The following is a 13,019-nucleotide window of genomic DNA, read 5'->3' as shown; positions in this document are numbered from 1 at the left end:
GATCCTTGATTCTCTTTTGCTTTGCTTGGTTTCTGAATTGTTTCATCAAGGATTGTTCTATTATATTTGCAGAAGGGTAATACCATTCATAGAATGATATCCACTCATTTTCTGCCTTCATCCATTCTTTCCGTTTCTCAACATTCTGTCTGTTGAAGGCAGGGCGATCATCTCTTGGAAGAAGCATTACTTCTTCGAAGTACAAATGTTCTTTTTCATGTGTAAACATATCCCAATTGAACATTTTCTTTTTCCATTGATCTTCTGGATCATATGGACTGATACCTTTAAAAATCTTTAAAAAGGCAACTATCTCTGAATCAGAAGGGATTTCTACATGCTTTGGAATCCTATCAATAGGATTTCTTCTATATTTAGGAATAGGTGAAGAATCAACATAGCCCAAACCATAAGTGGAAGAACTAGAAACTGTATGTACAAGTAGTTCTTCTTGTCGGTTAAAGAATACCACTTTTTTGTAGTTTTCCTCGGAGGAATCAGACGGAGGAGTGAATCTGATCATATTGATCCTGTGACAGTCTGATGACTCACGATTCATGTATCATTTGTCAGAGTTTTCAGTGATGTCTATGTATCTATGCTTGCATGCAGGTTTTCCAACAATGGAATCTGGTTCCCCGCATCTACTTGTAAAGCATTTCACCCCTCACTCTAGTTCGGCCTTCATGATTTAGGGGGTATCTGTTACACATCATTTTGTCACTGTCCCTGCACTCCCCATTCCACGATCCTGGAGGACCTCTACAGTGAACCCTACATGCTTTCTCATCATGAAGAAACTCCCAGTATATCCCTTTTCATGAGCAGAATAATTCCCCATTGCATCATTTCCCAAGAATCTTCATTTTACCCTAGTTTACAAGACCGACGCTACTAACCAGTTTCCTCCTCGCGCCAATTTGCAGAGATTAAAACTAGGACTAGCATCGTACGATGCTACTGAGCCTTTTCTCAGTCGCGCCGATCCTCTTTTGGCAAGTTTTTTAAATATGGAGTCAAAGCTTCCAAGTCTAGAAGCTTCATAACATAAGTCTGGTAAATGGTTGGGCTGGATGGAGCCGAGGAAGTCAGTTTAGGCTATTTTCCCCTATTAGGATGGAACCAACCGAAGAGATAAAGCCTTCTCCCATGATAAGAGGAACCATCTCCCCTATATCCAAGCTATATAAACCCCTCCTTTTACAAGCTTCACTAGTTTCAGTATTGGTATTTTTGGAGCTTGAATAATCAGAAAGACATCTATAGCTTGTAGCTCTCTAGTTTATGTTTGAGGGAGAATAGTGTGTTTGGTTTGGTTTGATACTAAAGGGAAGAGGCCTTAAAACTTCCATTGTTGGGGCTATCCATGAGATTCTAGCAGAAGTGTGGGAACCTAGATACATCGGAGGAGACCAACAACGTCAAGGCATTGGTTGTAATCTCTTTCTAAACTTATATGAATACAACTATTGATTGATTTCCTACATTGAAGTGTTATCTTACATTTGATGGCTTAATGTTCCTTGACCTGTTAAGTAGGCTGAATGCAATTTGTATGCTATCACATTTGTTGTTTTTGTTTGTTTGCTTGTTTCAGGTATTCGAAGGAAGGAAATGGAAAGTCGCTGGAGTGACGAAGTAGGATCATCACCAAGCGCAATAGCGTTCTAAGAGGTAGGCCCTCTTATTTGATTCTAGCTTAAGGAAATTTTCGATAGACTGTTTGTTTGTGGCTAGACCTGCTCTCTCGGGCCAGAGGAATTATTTGTGTCCGCACTAAAAATTTACCTACACCACAAATACCAATAATTAATAGTACAGATATTGGCAGAATCTAAGCAAAACATATGGTATAATACTAATGCCAATATCACAGAGTTATGGTCATCCTTTCAAGTTATATTTGAGCAAGAAGAGTTGGTACAGAATGTGAAGACAACAATTGAACAAATAAAAGTTGATATTGAACACAGGCCAACAGAAGCACACCGAATCATCAAGGTGTTGAACTCAAAAACCAAGGATGAGCTCAAAGAACTAGAAATTCAGGACAAAATAGACACAATCATGGAGGTAAAAAGAGTTATAACAAAGAAAAATCTGATGGTATCGCTAGAAAACAATTGTAAAGAGTTAGAGCTATTGGTAAGAATATTCAACAGGAAATTCAATCTATTGTAGGAGAAAGGGCTTCCACCTTTGAGAAATTCTATCGATTCCATTAGAAAGATACCAGGACAAGTTGTGCAACATAGCTACATATAGATCTAAATTTGCCAAAGTAAGAGGGATAATAAGTGGACAAGATTTCATTGAAGTTTTACATTATGCCTTGTTTATCCCGCATGAAATTCATCACCTGTTTCTTAATAAAACAACTTTTGAAACATATAAAAAGGTGGAAGAAAAATTTAGAAACATGGTAAACTTCCCTATTCTGAGTGAAAATAGACGGGATAAACTACTGGAGCTCATCGAGTAAATCAAGCAGAATTCTAGTCACCAACGACCAAAAAGGGAAACAAAATCCTAAATATCAGGAGCAGTCAACAGAAGAGCAAAATTATAGCTACAGTCAGCAACAACAATCCTCGAAGTGTGTGCAGAACATCTAAATGAGTCCAGAATTGCTACTATCTAGTTATATTTTTTAAATATTACATCATTTTAGTAGATCTTATTTTTGTAATAAATTTTGTTTCAAGTCTGAATATTTTTGAGATAAACTCTATAAATATTTTGTAAAAAAAAGTAGAAAGGTGTTGATTGTGGAGAAAAGAGAAGATCTTCCCTTTGATTGTCAAGTTGTGGAGTTTCATTGAAGTAATCAATTAAGAAATACAGAGGCAATTTGTTTCAAGATTCTTGTGTCAGATAAATGGTGATGTCTCTCTCTTTGTAAATTTGTCTTTCCTTCTAGTTTATACATGGATGCACCTTCTAAATTATTTACGAGAAGATTATGAGTAGAATTTACTCATAGTACTCTGCTCTAGCTTGTTAAGCAATCTAAATGTTTTCCTTTTGAAGTTAAATATAAAATTCATCTTTGTATGCTTTATATTTAATAGATCATCATTCTCATTCATCTCATCCATATCACAATGACTTTGTAAGATCCAGGAGTTTTCCTACCTCGCCCTGTTTTAAGCTGCTCTGTATATTTGTGATTGATTGCTGAAAATTCTTATGAATCCATGCCCAATGGACCTCTCCTTCATCTTGCGACCAAAATTTTAAAACCTATATTTTGATCTTCATAACTAGCCTAAAACTTAAGGTTGTGATTTATTTTCATCTAGAGAGAGCCCTCTCTATGCCAGAAGGGCTAGTTTTGGTCCAAAAGAGGTTTATGGTTACCTCTACATTTTCCTCCTCAACCTCGGAAACTACATAGTGCTAACAACACAAACATGAAGATCACAAAAACAAAAGAACACAAAATACAGGCTCCCAGCTAGGGAAAAACCCCTCCAAGGGGAAATTAACCCAAAAACTTCTCTTCATATAGAATTAGATCAAATGAGATATCCAAGACTAATAACCACGAAAAATTTCCACCTCTAGATGCCAAGTCAAGCCTTCCTTCATTCTAGTAGATTCATTAACAAGAGACCAACAACAAAAGATGGACCAAGGGAGAACTTCCACAAATTCTTGCTTAAGAAGAAATCCTCTTTTACAAACTTTGACCCTCCACTTCTATCTGTCCTCTCTATGATATTTTAGACCATGAATTATCAAGTGTGTGTCCAAATGAGCTCCATCTTCCCTTTATTTATTTAGTTTAGTGGGGTGAAAATAGACATGTTCATTGGGGCAAGTCTGACTTGACATGTACGTCGACTTGGCACTTAGAGGAGTTTTGACCCAAAATTACATATTTGAAAATTCCTTTTCTTTTTCTTTTACAATAGGACTTTGACTCTTTGAGTCAAAACCTAGAAGCATGAAGAACATGTTGGTCTAGAAAAATAATAATAACATTTTTTTCTTTTTCTTTTCTTTTGATTTCTACATAAAATATATAATGGTACAAATTATGAAGACCGAACTTAGTTACATTCTCTAACAAAAGTAGGCATGAACAATGAGACACTCAATTGGACGAATGCAGTCAAGAAAATAATAATGAAGCGGTCAAAATAATGAAGGTGCAAGTAGAGGGAAGGAGATGGAAGTGAAGCAAGGTAAGAATAAGGTATTGTGTGTTTAAAATTGAGATGCAAATACTGTGAGAATTTCTAAATCTACACATCAGAAATCCTACTGCAGTCACTAGTTTAACATCTCCTACTTGTTCTTTACATTCAACAATCTATTTAATTATTTAAACAACGATGAAAACACTATTGCAGACTACACATACATACAAATCATGAACTAGAATAAAATGAGACAATCACACAAGGGACATTGTTATTTTAGACAATCGTCCCAGAAAAACCCAATTCGGGAAAACCGGTGCAACATATAGAGGTTTTGTATTATTAAGAAGATTTCTGAATACAACTAGGGTGCCAAATCTGGCTCACCCAACAGAGAATAAACCCGGCAGAAGTGCCTCTATTTGGAGACAGATATTTTTTCCAATCTAGCAATTGGATGATCAAACCCCACAGATGACAATGCTATCCCCAGTGATGGGTAGCGATGCCTGCTCCAAGCTCTGCACTGGAATTGCGTCACCTCCGCTAAGAGTTGCGTCACCCTCCCAGTGAGCCTTCCTTGCTAAGAAATCGATATGCTAAACTGCTGCTCTCTCCGCCTCACAGAAATCCTAGCGCTTCATCTATATGACTGTGTCATCCCCTCTGGCTTCTACATCACCCTCTTTGGAGCTGCGCTGTCTCTCCTAGTGCTGATCTGCCTCTCTGCTATGTATTCTCAGCCTTGGAATTAAATCCCTATGTTGAACTTCCCCTCTCACTACAACTGAGGTCACTAACTCGACTTTCACAGCAAACCTCGACCTAGAAAAATCGAACTCTTTGATCGCTCAAGTGTATCTCCAACTAACCCTCAAGCCTCCTCTTATACTTTTCATGTTGATGAATCAAGCCCCAAGATTAAGTCCCTCATCAACAACTAAGGTTAAAATAGACTTGATCCTTGTCACATAGAAGTTTCTCACCCATATTCTTATTAATACCCATTAATATTTTTATTTTCCTAAGTTTAGACTTAGGAACCCATTAAAAATATTAATTATTTTAATAACTCCTCATCCATGTGGAATTTCTCCAAACGATTTCTGGGTTTTGGAGATCTCATGTGTTCTAGTCTCTCCACAAAATTTTGGAGATAGAGCACATCCGATGCTACCCAAAATCAACAAATACAATGAATCCATGAAAACATCCCTACAAAGTTAGTAGTCCCAAATAGTGTTTTTAGTTGATGGAAAGAGATGATATTTTGATCAAATGTTTGTGAAAAGAAGCATTTGAAATTATATGTACCTAAGTTAATGATGATGTAATCCCGATGAGCTAATAACACAACCATAATTGTTATGTTGAAAAGTTCATGGTACTCTAAACACCACTTTGTAATGAATAGTTGACTATAAAACAAAAACCACTAACGTAAGGATGGTCACTAGAGAGAACTCGTTAAAGAATGATGAGGTAGAGAGTCAAAAGGAGAATCTCAACTGCAGGAAGAACTGTCATTTTGAGGTAGCTCACACCTAACAGAAACGTCTATCTAAAGCAGTTATGGGTTTCACAAGTCATTGAAAAGGGACCTGCATTGGATGAGAATGAGCATCGAGGATATGATGGAGTAAAGAGAATTTTGAAATAGAAGTTTGCAAGATGAGAATTAGAGCCAAAGGGAACTCATGGATAAGGCCATGAAGAAGTATTTTGTTCCTTGATAGTTTGATGCAGGTGCATCAACAATATACTCGCAAGTAAACTAAAGAAAACCCCCTAGAAAGATGCAGGGGTAGTAAAAGGTATAGGTATAAAGACTCGTGATTAAAAATTGGTTGATGACCATGTTGTCAGAAAAAATCTCTTAGAGAATTGACACATACAATGGCTGGTGACCCATGTATTTCGATGGATGATAACCTTTTTTATACAGACTTCAACATACACAATGTTTATGTTTGTAGGTACAAATTGGAGAAGATTGAGGATGAGTAATGAAGAAGACCAAATATCACACTAGACAAAATTCGAATAAAAAGCACATTCCTAAAGAAGTTTGAAGGCAAATATGAAGAAGGTACTAATTCAATGAAGATTGCATATTGAGATCAAAAGGATTCATTAAAAGGGAGTATGAAGGAATAACTCCTATTGATGGTAATGAATAATGAATAAATTAGGGGTGACAGAAGGGGGAGGGATTTTACTTAATCCTGATGGATTAACATAAATTAAATTTGCATGGGGTTTGGAAAGGAAGACTGACAATGAGGCTGAAATGTATGGCCTTCTTCAAGGCTTGCATATTGTGAAAGATAAAGGAATTAGATACATCATTAACCTTGGAGACTTAAGGATCACAATTTTATATCTCATTAATGAAATAAACCTAAAGGAAAAATTCCTCTCTCAATTTCTTCAAAGAATCAAGGGGCTGGAAAAGTGCTTCCAATACATTGATTTTTATCACATTCTTATAATCAATAACGTGGAGGCTGATTTGGAAGCATCCACAACTTTCTTGATGGATGAGACCAAGCTTTAAATCAATGACACAATTAGTCTCTGGTACTTTCCTAAAGGTTCTATGAATCTCGGTGCTTGATTCTTGTTTAAATTTTCCGCTTTTTTTGATACGGATTTTGAATTAATGTGGTTTTGTCCTTTTCCCTTTCTAATATTTTTCCATCCCCCTCTTCTTCCATCCTGTTAGCGCTTGAATTTGGCCTCAGGCTGAAAAGGACAAAATCCAAGGCAACATCAAACCACTTAGCCTCGTAGCTAGCCCTACGGGGCAGGAGAGGGCTCTCTCCGGGTCTATCTCGGCGAAAGGTCTTCAAAGGGCGGAGATGACCAATTAAGAACACTGATTTTAGGCTAGTAAACTGATAGGGAAAGTTTGATTTTAAATTTTTAGAGTTTTGGTGGAAAACTGAGCACATCAATTTTGGGTGCGGGGATGAGACACAGTTTTTGTAGAGGTCTTTTTGGGGCAAGGTAGGAGATTGTCTTAATGCCTTTGAATTAAGTGAATGGATAGAAATGACCGGTGAGGAGCTAACGAGAGCAAGAAACTTTCGAGAGTTCTCTTTAGACAGAGGAAAACATAAATATTAAGCAAACTTAAAGGCAGAGCATATAAATTATGAATTCTACCTTAACACTTCATTTACTTAATGTGCAGAAAAGAGAAGTTGGAAAATGATACACATAACACACTTACAAGTACAAGAGAGAAGCACACCATCAACACAAATAACCACAGGAATCCCAAATAGTGCTGCAAAACCCTGGTCTTTCCTTTGCCAAAATTGCAGAGATACAAAGAGTAATACAGTCTAAGCTTATCCCTCAAGAGTCCAACCATGAAAATGACTAAGAAAATACATAATATAGGCAAGCTAACACCTTTCCTTGCCTCTAGGGGTCGAGCTCATCCTTCTAGGAGCTGTTTCAACCAATTCTAAACTGAGCACTAAAATCTAGGCAGTCAAAACAACTTGCCTCTATAAGCTAGGAAACCAATTCATTCATTAAATTTTTGACTTTTTATGAATGAACCTTCTAGAAGAGATAAATAAGTGCCATTACATCATAAAATTACATCAATTACATCAAGGAGGATGAAAAATCACTCCAAAAAGTCAAAACTAGTCAAATCTGCGTTTTGCTGAGCTATAGGTGAAAATCTGGCAAATTTCCCTGATGCGTAGCGCCCCAATTCTCTACGCGTAGCGCGCCTTTAAGCCAACTTTTGAGGCACTTCCCGGCATCCAAATGAGGCAAAAGTAGGCTTGCTGGAAAGGTCTGGATGTCTACTTTCCAGACCAAGTGGAATGTCTCAATTTGGTGGTCATTTGACCCTCCAAAATTGCAATCTCCCAAGACTGCTTCCTGTGTGTCCAAAAAGTGGCAGAAAGTCATTTTTTGCATGTTTTTTGATATTCTGAGGGCTCAAAACCTAATGAAATGTCTTGGAAATTGCTGAGCAAGTGTAATTTGTCATGAAAAATCCAAAAATGCTGAGTTTTTGAGAAATGGACTTGCCCATCTTCAGGGTAGCGCGCGGCGCGCTACGCGTTGAGGGCAAAAACCTGTTTTTTGACCAAAAAATTCAAAAATGACCAAAATTGCTCCAAATTCTCTGAAATTTGAGCTGAAGGTGTGTCATTTAGTGCCATGCTCCTTCAAGGAAGCCTCAGCCAAAATATGAAGGGGATCGGGCCTTTTTCTCCGTTTTAGTGCCTTGGCCAACCGTCCTTTGAGTACCTTCATTCTTGCTTTACACACATGCATTCGAGCCCAATAGCGATTCTTCATTTGTCGGAGCATGTCCTTTTCCCTGTTTTCCTTTGCTATCAACCTCTCTAAATGTGTGTTCACCTGAATGAGCATAGAGCTTTGCTCCTTAGGTGTCAAATCACCGGGTCTCTTGCGAGCCAAGTTCCGGTCTTCTCGGATCCTCCGCAACTCATCAAGAGAGTGTTCATCCTCTAATTGCTTGTTGCACTGCTCTAAATAAGTAATTGTCCAATTTGCCATCTCCAACTTTTGGTGCAACAAGTCATTTTTAGCCCTTAGTTGCTGGATGATCTCCTTTGACTCTAGGCTAGGAGAAATGATATCAAGGTCAACAACATCTATGCCTGGAACACCTGATGGCCCCTCATCAATCTTGGGCTGCTTGCCTCTCTCTGGTACCTATGCTGCTGTCGAAAGCGAGGCCCCTTCCACCTGATGTGGAGATAACACTCGCTGTGCAGATGCAAATAAGGCCCTGTGGCCTCTCTGATATGTAACAAATGGAGGGGAGCTGACATGCTCGGGCTCTGGAATGTCAAACTGATGTGAAGGCCCTCCCTCATCACGGACAACCTTAGGAGGTGGCTGTGGCACTGTGAACAAGTCACGAGAAATGAAATCCTCCCATGGAATACCCTGTTGTGCCAACTGATGCATGACCACAATCTTGATCAGTGCATAATGATAGATGCTCTTGTGTTGCTGTGCTGGGCTCTTTCTTTGCACCAAGGGCACCATCCTCTCTATATTTCGGCACATGAAGAATGGAATGTTCATCATTCGTACCCGTGTGAAATGCATCAACAAACGGATATGGTACGAATATAAACGTGAAAATCTGCCCTTGCAAGTGAAATAGCGAATGATGATCCTCATCAAAGGTGCATACTCGTCTCTTAAGAATCTGAAGGGAAAAACAACAGTTATGTGTCTCATATATACAGGTTTGATATATGGCTCATAATGAAATCTGTCCAACTGCTGGCGCTTGTTCCACTCTTCTCCAATATTGGGTATCCCTGTTGCTTGAGCAACAATCTCGGATGACAATGTGAATTCCACTCCTGCAAGATTCACATGCCCATTGTGCAAATGTAGGACAAACAAGCGAACCAATTCCCTGTGGTGTTTAATTTGGGAGATTCTCTCGCAATATTCATAACATGATTGGTATCGGAAACATGTCACTGCAAGTGGACAAGCTTGTAGATAAGCCAAAGAGGTGGGCTCCTCCCTGACATGTTGACCACCTTTACCACCCATGTGATGCCTCCTTGACACCTCTACCTCTAGTGTTGATTCACGGTCATCACTTTTCTCATAATCTATTTCGGTTTCTGACATGGTTTTGGAGGCAAGTGACTGAAAAATAATGCTGACTGTGCACCCAATGAACTGCTGTTTTGACTTGTTTAAATGCTGTTACCAAGGGGACAAACACACATGGGAAATGTTAGGGAAAAGGGAACATTGAGGGGATTAGGGAAAACAAATGTGAAAGGAAATTTTAGGAAATGAACATGGAACATATACAATCATAATTTGTGGGATTTTAATGGGAAGTAGGGTTTAGGAAATTTACATAGGGTTTTAGGAATTAGTAGGGTTTAGGGATTTTAATGATTTTTAATAGGGAAATTATATGATTGCATGGACAAATTTCAGGGAAAATGGTGATGAAAATATGGGGAAAGAGGAATGGAAAATGGGTAACCTTGGGCAGCAAAGTTCAATGAAACCCTAGCACATTTACATTTTTAAATTTTGACACAGCAAGGTAGGGTTTTTACTCCATATTAGCATGGCATTTTTTGCATGTTCATTGCTTATTCATCTTAGCCAAACCAAAATCACCATGGATTAGAGGCCTCCCTGAAAAGATTTTGAGAGAGAAGTGGTTTTGGTGGCTTGCTGGCGATTTCCTGAGCAAGAAACCCTAAGCGTAGCACACCCAGCCTGATGCGTAGCACGCCTCCAACGCGTAGTGCTTGAGTTAATTTGCACTGGAAAATGCGCGCTGATGCGTAGCGCGCCCCCAACGCGTAGCGCGCCTCCTCTGATGCGTAGCGCGCCGCTGCAATTGCCCAATTCGCCCAATGAACTTTGAAATCGACTTGACAAGTATTCTCTTGAAGTGTTGAGAGGCAAATGAGTTACCAATGAGGAATGGCATGCTTTTATAGGCTTCCTTTTAATTTTTACTTGCCCAAAACCCACTTTGTAATGTTTTGAATGTTGACACTTTTTGATTTAATTGGCTCTGACCTTTAATTTCATTTCTTTGAAAAATTGGTTGAAATGATGATTTCTTCTGAAAATTTTTGCAGGGATAGCTTCTGGGATGCTTTGGCAAAGGAGACCAAGGCTGCACTTCGACATTTGAAGAATTTGAAATTTTGAGAATTTTTACAAAAATGAGATAATGACCTTGTTTTCAAAAACAGAGTTTTTGAGAACAAGGTAAAAATTTAGCTGTACAATGATAAGAAATGTTTAATGAAGGACATCCCTCTGGCCTGCTGGTCCTTGATGACCTCTCAAGACAAAATTAGACTCAACCCTAGACCTAAGACCTTAAAACTTAAAGCAAGATGAATGACCCTTTGAGGACTTTATTTACTTGAACAAACCTGAACCAGCAGTGCCAAACAAGAGGGGAATAACGACACAAACTCCTTCCACCAAGATTATGGCATGCCTAACGGAATGCAACATGATCACACTGATGGGACACCTAATCATGAAATGCAAAGAGCTTTGATCTCTGGTGGAGGGCTACTAGACCGACTCTAACACATCTCCTTCCCTTTCTATTCATCCCTATGTCTCTTCCTTTTTTCTTTCCCCCCTCATTCCCTTCCCTCCTTTCACCCCCTCCATTTTCACCTTTTCACTCCCTCCTCCCTCCTCTCTTGGGCCCCACCTGGTCATTCCTGCCCCCTCTGTCTTTTATCATTCGTTGTGCTGTCTTATCCACACGATGGTGTAATCTCCTTCTTCAGGCATTCAAGAAAGTTATCATACAAGGATATTGGATATCCTTAGGAATTCCCTTGACGTGGCATCTAATGCAATTCATTGCCATGTAGATGATGTTTTCCTCTCCTCGCATGCTCATATTTATGACGATCCTCTACCAAAATCTCATAATCTACCTTAGCTCAGATTCATGAAGAATTTATTTGGTGGCCACACATGCAATGAAAGAATGATGATAATTGTGTGGCAAGATAGACAAGTTGGTGTTAAATTGGTCTCAAATCGAGCCTTGACCTCATTCATGAAGGCCCGAGAATTGGGTCACTGTGCAGATTTCGAAAGAAGTTGTGGCATCCAGATGCACTTCCTCCGGGAAGCTTTGGGAAAAGCTCCTTTTTAGGGCCTTGAATCCACCTCTTGCGATTATGCAATTGTGGTTCCGACAATTTGTTCGTGGGTAACTTGGTGCAAAGGTCTCTTTGGCTCGCAATGCACCTTGGTTGTACCTGGACTCTCCGCTTTAATTGGCACCAGACTGTTAAAAATCCTCTGGTCTGAAGGTAATTCTGAGCCCTTTTTGTTAAGTTTAGAAACTTCTAGTATCAATATTTAGGAGGGAAACCCCCCAAAAGTTAACTCATTTTCAATTGATCCGGGCCTTGATTTGATTTATATTCCTTATTCTACTCTGTGTGAGCATCTGGTTTAGAAAAAGTCAATGAATTTTGGGTCTGCAGTTTATCAGTTGCCTCCTCTCTGTATTGGGAATCTGGAAAGTAGTTTCTTTGACTAGTTTGGAGCTTCTACCTGTAAGGGAATTACCATTAGATGTCTTGAATTAGTTCCTTGGTTTCCATCTTTTGTTTTTGTTAACTTCTCTTTGTTTATTGTCACGTTGGGGTAGTCAAGATTGTTCTTAGTTTGCTACGATATATGCTCCATTCATCATAACATCATGAATCCAATTCTGACTCCTCTTCAACTGCTATTCCATGCTCTTAGTGCTTGTATGCTCATGATGCTCTGTAGAGGGCTGACCATGTCCTACAGGTAAACTTTTGTTAGTGTGGAAACCATATTTTGGCCCCCCAACATCAAATTTTAAGGTTGGAAGATGAGGTTGACATGCTCAGGACGATCATTTCAGATCTCCAACTTAGTAGAGGTCCATCTTTTGTCCAGAACAAAACTTGGAGACTGGAGGCAAGTTGGTCATCGACCTTAATAGGCCAACATCTAAATTTGAATTATACATATGCAATGCGAATTTTTGGGTCTAATGGTTTTTGTAAATTTTGATATGAAGTTTCTCTATGTAATGGGTCAATATTTAGTAGGTATTTGGCATAGTTCTGAATCTGAGAGATGTGCTCCCTGTGTATTTGTTGCAACTCGGCACGTATTTAATCTAAATATTAATCATTTTTATATAAAATAAAATAAAAATATTACTTTTGCTTGCTATTTATCAATTACATATTAAATAGTGAAGCAATTACATAGCTCCCTAGTACTAAAAAGTAAATTAAAATTATTTTACTTTCAATTGCTTTATCTCTCTATAAGTTAGACTACGCC

This window comes from Pinus tabuliformis, chromosome 2_2 (assembly GCF_031772625.1).
Source record: "Pinus tabuliformis cultivar Carrire ecotype Pingquan chromosome 2_2, CPIR1, whole genome shotgun sequence".
Taxonomy (NCBI): domain Eukaryota; kingdom Viridiplantae; phylum Streptophyta; class Pinopsida; order Pinales; family Pinaceae; genus Pinus; species Pinus tabuliformis.
Note: the sequence above shows the minus strand (reverse complement) of the source record.